Raw genomic sequence first — 10,563 nt, 5'->3', positions numbered from 1 at the left:
AAAAAAATATAGGAGTAAATATAATGTTATCATTCTCATAAGTTTTTAAAATTATGTTTGATGGTTGAAGTACAAATTATAACATGATCTGATGTGATGCTTAATATATTTAAAGGAAACACTTAAGGCAACTATATTTTAAAAGTGGAGAAGGTAAAAGGACCCAAATGGAAATAAGGTTTCTACACTTTTCTTGCAGCAGTAAAGTGTAAGTACCAGTGGTCTGTGATAAGTTGTGTGTGCGTACTGTCATACCTAAAGTAACCACTAAGAAAAGTATACATAGAGACATAAAACTGTGAGAAAATCATAATTTAGGTCCCCCCAAATGTTCAGATAACCCAGAGGAATACATGAAAAAGGGAACAGAGGAATAAGAAACAGAAGAAACAAACAGAAAAATATTAGAAATATAGAAATATTGATGATCCCTAAATCTCTTACTTGGATATGTACATAATAATCACCTCCTTTGAGCCAAGCCTTTTGATTATTAAAGTAAGCTCTAAAATCATATTTATTTAAACAAATCAAGATGGAATCCTAAAAAATGCCCAGGCAGCCCAAAGAAGGCAAGAAAAGAGAAACAAAGGAATGAGAAACACAGAAACAAACACAAAACAAATAATAACATGGCAAATTTAAACCCTAACATATTAATAATTACTTTAAATGGAAATGGTTGAAGTCTTACCAATTAGGAGACAGAGGTCGACAAAGTGGATTATAAAAAAACACAATCCAACTATATGCTATCTACCAGACATTCATTTCAAACATGACAACATAGGTAGGTTGAAAGTTAAAGGATGGAAAATGATACATCAGGCAAACATAAAATTAAAAAACAAAAAGCAGGAGTGGATATATATTAATAAAGTAGACTTCAGAGAAAAAATTACTAGGGACAAAGAGAAATATTAATATATGATAAAGGAATCAATTCACCAGGAAGACATAATGATTCTAAGTATGTATGCACCAGACATCAGAATCTTGAAATATATGAAGCTGAAAGAAGAAGTAGACAAATCCACAACCATAGTTGGGGACTTTTACACCCTACTCTCAGCAACTGATAAAACAACTAGACAGTAAAGACAGAGAAGAACTGGGCAACACTATCAAGCAGGATGTAACTGACATTTATAGAACACTCTAGCCAAGAGCAGCAGAGTGCACATTTTTTTCAAGTGTATATCCTGGGTCATACAGGAAATCATAACAAACCTAAATGAACTGAAATCATATAGCATATATCCCCTTACAGTAATGGAATTAAGCTAGAAATCAATAATGGAAAGACAACAGGAAAATCTCCAAACACTTTGGAATTGAACTATCCACTCTTTTGTGATGGTTAACAGATTCTGGTCACCAGCGCTAGCCCCCGCCACTGCAATGCCAGGAGGCGGGAGAGATCACTAGCATGGCTGTGAGGGAGGAGCCAGCTGCCCCTCAGAAGCGGTGACACTACAGAGCCATTCTCTAGGCAGCGATGCCAGCTGGGGCTGTGTAAGCAGTGTTGGGGATATGAATGACTGAGCCACACAGTTAGAGGTAATGTGTGAAGTCCTTCCACTGGGAACAGTTTTTTGTAAACATGCTAAGCCATGGGGCGTGTGATCTGCTACTAGGTGCAGAATAGCCAAGGACTAGATATACTATAATAGTGTCTGTACTGTAGTCAGCACAAATCTCTACCTTTTGTTGAAACAAATTTGCTCGTTGGACCTTTTGTTAAAATACACTTTAATTCCTTTCAAAAAAACTTCACACTTACAATATGAACATAAATGCTTCTTTAATGAATAATTAAATGAAAACTATCCAGGACTTTATGGGATTTTTAGTATGTACCATGCGTATCTTAGAAGACAGGACATTTGCTTGCTGGGATCATTAGGATATGACTGAAAATGGGAGACAGTAATTTATAAAACAGTTACCTAACAGCTTTCTCAAACAGTAGTTCCCCTGAAATTAAAACAGGAGATAAAATTAAATAAAAAGAAGAAGCCTCAATGAAATTAAAAAACATAGAACTGAATGAAAATGAAAACACAACATGTAAAAATTGGTGAGATATGGCTAAAGCAGTGGTGAGAGGGAAATTTATACTACTAAATGCTTACATTAGAAAAGAGGAAAAGTTCATATCAGTAATCTTAGTTTCCACCTCAAGAAACTAGGAAAAGAAGAGGAAAATAAACCCAAAGCAAGAAGGAAGGAAGGAAATAATAAGAGCAGAAATCAGTGAAATTGAAGAGAAAAAATCAATGAAGCAAAAAGCAAGTCTTGAAAAGATTAATAAAATTGATAAATCTTGACTTAAATTGATAAAAAGAAAAAGAAAAAATACAAGTTACCAATATCAGGGATGAAGGAGGGGATATCAGTACAGATCCTGTAGCCATTAAAAGGATAAAAAGGGAATATTATAAAAACTCTACACACATAAATTCAACAACCTAGATGAACTGCACCAATTCCTAGAGAGTCACAAACTATCAAAACATACCCAAGATGAAATAGATAACCTAAATAAATTCTATTATCTGTTAAAGACATGGAATCTATAATTTAAAAGCTTCCCCAAAGAGAATCTTTATGCTTCGATAGTTTCCCTGGAAAAGTTTATCAAACATTTAAAGAACTAACTTTAATTCTATACAATCTCTTCCAGAAAAAAGAAGAGGAGGGAACATTTCCCAATGCATTTTATGAGGCCCTGAAACCAAAACCAGACAAAGACCATACTAAGAAAGAAAAAACAAAAACAAAAACTACAGACTAATATCCTCATGAACCTAGATACAAAATTCCTCAACAAAATATTAGAAAATTCAGTTGAGCAATATTTTAAAATAATTATGCACCATCGACAAGTGGGATTTATTCCAGGGATACAAGTCTGTTCAATGTTTGAAAATCAATCAGTATAATCCAACATATCAATAGGCTAAAAAAGAAAACTCACACGATCATATCAATTGACGCAGAAAAAGAATTTTACATAATTCAACACCCATTCATGATTAAAAAAAAAAAAACTCTCAGAAACTAGAAATAAAGGGAAACATCCTCAACTTGATAAAAACAAATCTACAAAAAAACCCTACAGCTAACATCATATTTAATAATAAAATAGACCTTTGTCCTTAAATCAGGGACATCTGCTCTCACAAATCTTATGCCACATAGTATGGGAAGTTCTAACCAGAACAATAAAGCAAGAAAGAAAATAAAAGGCATACATATTGGAAAGGAAGAAATAAAAGTGTCCCAATTTGCAGACAGTATGGTTATCTAGATAGAAATCTTATTAAAAATAAAATTCCTAGAACTAATAAATGAGTTTAACAAGGTTGCAGAATACAAGATGAACAGTCATAAATCAGTTGTATTTTTATACACTAGCAACACACAGGTGAAAACCAGAGTTTAAAAAAGCCATTGACAATTCCTTCAAAAAATTAAATATGTTATAAATGTAGCAAAACACATACAGGACTTGTATGCTGAAAATTACAAAACACTGATGACAGATGTCAAAGAAGCTTTAAGTAGATGGAGAGACATTCCATGTTCATGAATTAGAGGATTCACATAGTAAAAATGTCAATTCTCCCCAAATTTATCCCCAAACAGGATTAACCTAAATGCCAGAAAGATTTTTGGTAGCTATAGAGAAGATTATTTCTAAATTTACATGGAAAGTCAAAACAACTAGAATAGCTAAAACCATTTTGAAAAAGAAGAAGAGGGAGGAACCACCTACTTGTTGTTACAACTGTACAGTGACAGTAATCCAGACTGAGTAGTGTTGGCAGAGGGACAGACACAGAGAGCAGTGGAACAGCGTAGACTGTTCCAGAAATATGGAATCCACAAACAGACACACGCAAATTCTCCCACGTGATTTTTGACAAAAATGCAAAAGCAGTTCAACGGAGGAAGGAAGCTTTCTTCAGCAAGGGGTGCTGGAAATATTGGACATTCATTGGCACAAACATGAACCTCAACCCAAGTCGCACAACTTATAAACGTTTAATTCTAAATGGATGTGGATTTAAATATAAAATGTTAAACTGTTTTAAAAATTTATGAAGAAACATAGGAGAAAATCTTCAGGACCTAGAGCTAAGCAAAGAGTTCCTAGACAAAGAAAAACTGGATAAATTGAACTTCATCAAAATTAAAACTTTTGCTCCATAAAAGAAGCTGTTAAGAGGATGAAAAGACAAACTATAGACTGAGAGAAAACATTTGCAAACCACTTATCCTACAAAGGACTTGTATCAAGAATATATAACTGGGCTTCCCTGGTGGCGCAGTGGTTGAGAATCCGCCTGCCAATGCAGGGAACATGGGTTCGAGCCCTGGTCTGGGAAGATCCCACATGCCGTGGAGAAACTAGGCCCGTGAGCCACAACTGCTCAGCCTGCGCGTCTGGAGCCTGTGCTCCGCAGCGGGAGAGGCCGCAATAATGAGAGGCCCGCGCACCGTGATGAAGAGTGGCCCCACTTGTCGCAACTAGAGAGAAAGCCCTCGCACAGAGACGAAGACCCAACACAGCCATAAATAAATTAATTAATTAAATAAAATAAGTAAAAAAATACAAAAAGAATATATAACTAATTTGAAATTCAACAGTAAAAAACAAACAAAGAACAACAGTCCAATTAGAAAATGGACAGATAACTTGAACAGGGGAGATACAAATGGAAAATCATGCAAAAAGATGTTTGACATATTAACCGTTGGGGAAATGCAAATTAAGACCACAATGAAATATCAATATACATCTATTTAAATGACTAAAGGTAAAAATAGTGACAACACCAAAAACTAGTGAGGAAGCAGACTCTGGATCTGTTACACATTTCTGATGGGGATGTAAAATGGTACAGCCAGTCTGGGAAATAGTTTGATTTTTTTATAAGCCTAAACAGTTACTTGCAAAACAATCTAGTAATTACCCTCTTGGACATTTATCCCAAAGAAATGAAAACATGTTCACACAAAAACCTATATATAAATGGTCATCCAACTTTATTCATAATAGCCCAAACCTGAAAACAACCAAAATTTCCTTCAATCGGTGAATGGTTAAAAAAAAATCTCTGGTGCATCCATACAATGGAATACTATTCAGCAATTAAAAAATAACAAACTACTAAAGTACACAAAAACTTAGATGGATCTCAAGGGAGTTACGCTTAGTGAAAAAGAGTCAGTAATCAAAGGTTACATACTGTATGATTCCACTTTCTATATGACATTGTATAACGTTTTGGAAATAATCAAACTATAGAAATGAAGTACAGATTAAAGGTTGCTGAAGGATGGGGCAGGATGCTGGAAGTGAGAGCAAACCTAAAAGATAGTATAAGGGCATTTTTTCATAATCTTGATTGTGGTTGTGGTTATATAAACCTGTATATGATATAGATCAAATTGCAGAGAACTACATACACACACACACACACGTACACACACATGGGGAAGGTAGGGGAAGGGTAAATGGGACTCAGTACTATTTTTGCAACTTCCTGTTGAGTCTGTAGTTATTTTTTAATTAAATGTTTTTTAAAGGACTTCCCTGGTGGCGCAGTGGTTAAGAATCCGCCTGCCAATGCAGGGGACATGGGTTCGAGCCCTGGTCCAAGAAGATCCCACATGCTGTGGAACAACTAAGCCCATGCATCACAACTACTGAGCCTGCGCTCTAGAGCCCGTGAGCCACAACTATGAGCTCATGTGCCACAACTACTGAAGCCCACGCTGTAGAGCCCACGTGCCACAACTACTGAGCCCACATGCTGCAACTACTGAAGGCTGAGTGCCTAGAGCCCATGCTCTGCAGCAAGAGAAGCCACCGCACACTGCAACAAAGAGTAGCTCCCACTCGCTGCAACTAGAGAAAGCCCATGCAGCAACGAAGACCCAACGCAGCCAAAAATAAATAAATAAAATTTTTTTCTAAAGCTTTTTAAAAACTAAAAAACAGTTGCAAAAATGAAAAGGTAAGACACAAGTGGGGGTAAAATATTTGCAAAACATATATTTGTCAAAGGATTTGTGTCCAGAATCCATAAATAAGTCTTAAAACTTAATAAGAATACAAACAGCCCAATTTTTTTTAAAAAAGGACAAAATATTTGAACAGACACTTCACCATAGAAGATATACAGATGACAAACAAGCACATGAAAAAATATTCAACGTCACTAGTATTAGGGAAATGAAGATTAAAACCTCAGTGAGACCACTACACACCCACTAGAATGGCTAAAATTTTAAAAGACTGACCATACCAGGTGTTTGCAAAGATACAGTGAAACTGGAAGTTTATACCCTGCTGGTGGAACTAAAACATGGGAAAATCATTTTGGAAACCAGTTTGACAGTATCTTACAAAGTTAAACATACACGTTCCATGTGATCCAGTCTTTCCAGTCCTAAGTATGTACCCAAGGGGAATGGATACCTATGTTCATACAAAGGCTTACCTGTAAATGTTCAGAGCAGCTTTCTTTTTGGTAGCTGCCACAACATTGACTTAGCCAGGACATCACAGCCAGCGAGGGGCAGAGGGCAAATTTATACACTGGAATTCCTCCGTGTTTAGAGCTCAGTTTTATTCCCATACTCTCATGGGTATTTATACCTGCACAAAGGATTGTGGGCAGGCAAAACCCAGGGCAGCAGAGATGTCAGTTCATCAGTCCACCCCCTCGTCCTAGAGAATTCGCATCTTTGTCCAGCCACTCCAGCCCTCATAAGCAGCTCTCTCAAGTGGTTCCCACTGTAGGCAAGGAAGGTGAAAGGAGACCCAGCATCCTGCCATACGCCTTCACGCACCTCCCATCTCCAGCCCCACCTTCCCAGGGCCACCTCTCTAAAACATCATTTCCTTATTTCCTTTATCAAACTAGCAAGCAATTTTTTAAAGGGCTGCTGACAATGCAAAAAAAAAAAATCACACACACACATGCTCACTCATATACTGCTGGTTCTGGCAGGCATATGTTGCTTTTTTTTTTTTAAATAAATTTATTTATTTATTTTTGGCTGCATTGGGTCTTCGTTGCTGCGCGCGGGCTTTCTCTAGTTGCAGCGAGTGGGGGCTACTCTTCATTGCGGTGCGCAGGCTTCTCATTGCGGTGGCTTCTCTTGTTGTGGAGCACAGGCTCTGGGTGCATGGGCTTCAGTAGTTGTGGCTCGCGGGCTCAGTGGTTGTGGCTCGTGGGCTCTAGAGCGCAGGCTCAGTAGTTGTGGCGCACGGGCTTAGTTGCTCCGCAGCATGTGGGATCTTCCCAGACCAGGGCTCGAATTTGTGTCCCCTGCATTGGCAGGCAGATTCTTAACCACTGAGCCACCAGGGAAGCCCTGCATATATTGCTTAAACCTTAAAAATGTTCACACCTTTTGACCATTTTAGGAATTTATCCTAGAGAAACAAGTTTAGCTGTTAAAAAAAAAAATTTAGCACCCAGTGAAGTATTTACAATATGAAAAAGTGGAAACAATTATAACATGTTCAACAAAATACAGAAAAATTACTCCCAGCCTCAAATTCCATATTAAACCAGATATCATCAAGTGTCATGGCAAAATTAAAACATCTTCAGGCACATAGGGACTCAGAAATACCTCCCACATGTTCTTTCTTAGGAAGGATGTCCTTTGGCAAAACAGGGTAGGAATCCAAGAGAGAGGAAGCCCTGGAATCCAGGACATGGGGCTCCAGCAGCAGAGAGGCAAAGAGGGGTCTCATGTGATGGAGACTGGTGGGTGGCTCTGGTCTTGAGCCCCCTCAACCAGGATGGAGCCCAGACTCAAGGATGGAGGGATGGAGGGCAAAACTCACACGTCCAGACAATGAGGTGGATGTGTATTGTGGAAGATGATAGAAAGGCATTTGATAGACCTGTTGGACCACTTGGGGGACAATTAATGCATAGAAAACTAAACAAATGAGAGTGAGAGAGAGAGTTAATCTAGTTAAAAGAGGTTATTTCAACAAGGAAAAAAGTTGTAACACATAGCTTGTTTCAGAAGCAAACTCTTGATTTAGCCAAATAGTTAAGCTACTGTATTCATCTGCTAGGGCTGTCATAACAAAATACCACATATGGGGTGGCTTAAACAATAGATATTTATTTTCTCACAGTTCTGAAGGCTAGAAGTCCAAGAGCAAAGTGCTGGCATGGTTGGGTTCTGGTAACACCCAATTCCTGGCTTGTAGACAGCTGCCTTCTTGCTGTGTCCTCACTTGGCATTTTCTCCGTGGGTGCACATCCCTTGTGCCTCTCACTCTTCTTGTAAGGACACCGGTCTCATTGGATTAGAGCCGACTCTTACGACCTCATGTAACATTAATTACTTCTTTAAGGCCTCATCTCTAAATATAGTCACATCAAGGGTTAGAGTTTCAACATATGAATTTTGGGGGCACACAATTTAGTCCACTACAGCTACTCTACTCAGTGGTGTGGGAGGGGAAGTGACCAGGCAGGAGATATTTCTGTAGGGGAGCCAAATCCTCAGTTACCATGAGTATCAAGAAATAGTAATATAGAAGGATATTCTTGAGACGTTTGGAGGGGAATACTGGAAGAAATAGCTTAAAGAGTTGAAAAATATTTGCCTCTGGATGGAGCAGCAACTTGCTGGTTTTTCCACGTACATTTTTAAGCACTATTTGATTTTTTTAAACTTTTGTGGTAGACACTGTGATGTACTTGCCAAAAGTTAATCCTCAACTCACCCAGCCCCCTGAAAAAGCAGTTGAGGGAGGTTGGGAGAATTGACCTCAGCTCAAGGGGTGGGCTTGACTGATACCCAGTGGCTGGCTCCAGAACAGGAAAGGCTTTCCCAGTCTTCTGAGAAGGTCCTTCCTGACATGAAAGATGGGGTTGCCACCGTGGGAAGTCAGTTTCTCCCACCATGTGGACAAAGAAACAGGCAGCACCCAATGCCATGGGTGGCTATCTTAGTCCAAAGATGATGCTGTGGCTGCCAGAGCAGAGAAACAGGAAGAACCTAGGACCTTAGTGACATCTTTGAACACCTGAATCACTCAGCTGGAAGACTGTCCTCACTCTGACTTCTGACATGTGAACTAATATGTTTTCTTATTAGGTGTGCCAGCCCAAGGAGGATTTCCTCTTATATGTACCTTAAAGCATCCTAAGAGATACAACTCCATTCATGTATAAAATTGCTGAAAGTAAAATGGTATTTTAAAATGTAGTACATACAGTATGGTCATATTTTGATATGTACATATATGTAAATATATATATGCAAATACATGAAAATGTTAATAGTAGTAATCTCTGGTAATAGAATTTTTTCTTTTTTCTGTATCCATCAGGTTTTATTCAATAACAAGTATTACTTGTGCAACTGGATAATTTTACTACATTCTTCCCTTGATTTGCTGATGGTCAAACTTCTTTTGTTTTAAGTTTTATTAAAAATATATTTCATATTATTTGGTAAGGACATTGTAAATGTGGCTTTATTTACTCATAGTAAATACTGCTAACTCTCATTCCATATGATGCCAGTATTACCCTTATATCGAAACCAAGCAAAGACATTGCAAGAGAAAAACAACTACAGGTCAATATCTCTTATGAATACAGACGGAAAAATGCCCAACAAAATATGAGCAAACTGAATTCAGCAATATCTAAAAAGAACTATACTCCATGACTATGTGGGATTTATCTCAGGAATGCAACGTTTGTTTTAAAAATCAATTAATGTAACACATCATATCAATAGAATAAAAAACAAAAAGCACATGCTCATCTCAATAAACATAGAAAAAAACTGACAAAATTCAACAAACTTCATGATAAAAACACTCAACAAACTGGGACAATAAGGGAACTTCCTCAACTTGATAAAGGGTGTCTATGAAAAACCAACAGCTAACATCATACTTAATGTTGAAAGAATGTTTTCCCTACCAAGACCAGGAACAAGACAAGGATGTCCACTGCCACCAATTCTATTCAAAGTTGTACTGAATGTTCTAGTCTGTGAAATTAGGCAAGAAAAATGAATAAAGAAATCCCAATTGGAAAGGAAGAAGTAAAACTATACCTATTCACAGGTGACATGCTCTTGTATATAGAAAATCCTAAAGAAATCCACTAAAAACTATTAAACTACTAAACAACTATTAAACTACTGAACAACTTCAGCAAAGTTGCAGGATACAAGCTCAGTGTACAAAATCAATTGTATTTCTAGACATTTGCGATGAACAATCCAAAAATGAAAGAAAATAATTTCATTTACAAAAGCATCCAAAAGAATAAAATACTTAGGAGTAAATTTAACAAAAGAAGTGAAAAAATTATACTCTTTAAACTACAAAACATAGTTAAAAGAACTTAAAATCTAAATAAATGGAAAGACACCCGTTGTTCATGGATTGGAAGAACTAATATTGTTAAGATAGCAATACCCCACAAATGGATATAAAGACTCAACACAATCCCTATCAGAATCCCAGCTGGGTTTTTTTTTTTTGTAGAA

Source organism: Balaenoptera borealis (assembly GCF_965194805.1).
Source record: "Balaenoptera borealis genome assembly, chromosome: 6".
In the NCBI taxonomy this organism is placed as follows: Eukaryota; Metazoa; Chordata; class Mammalia; order Artiodactyla; family Balaenopteridae; genus Balaenoptera; species Balaenoptera borealis.
Note: the sequence above shows the minus strand (reverse complement) of the source record.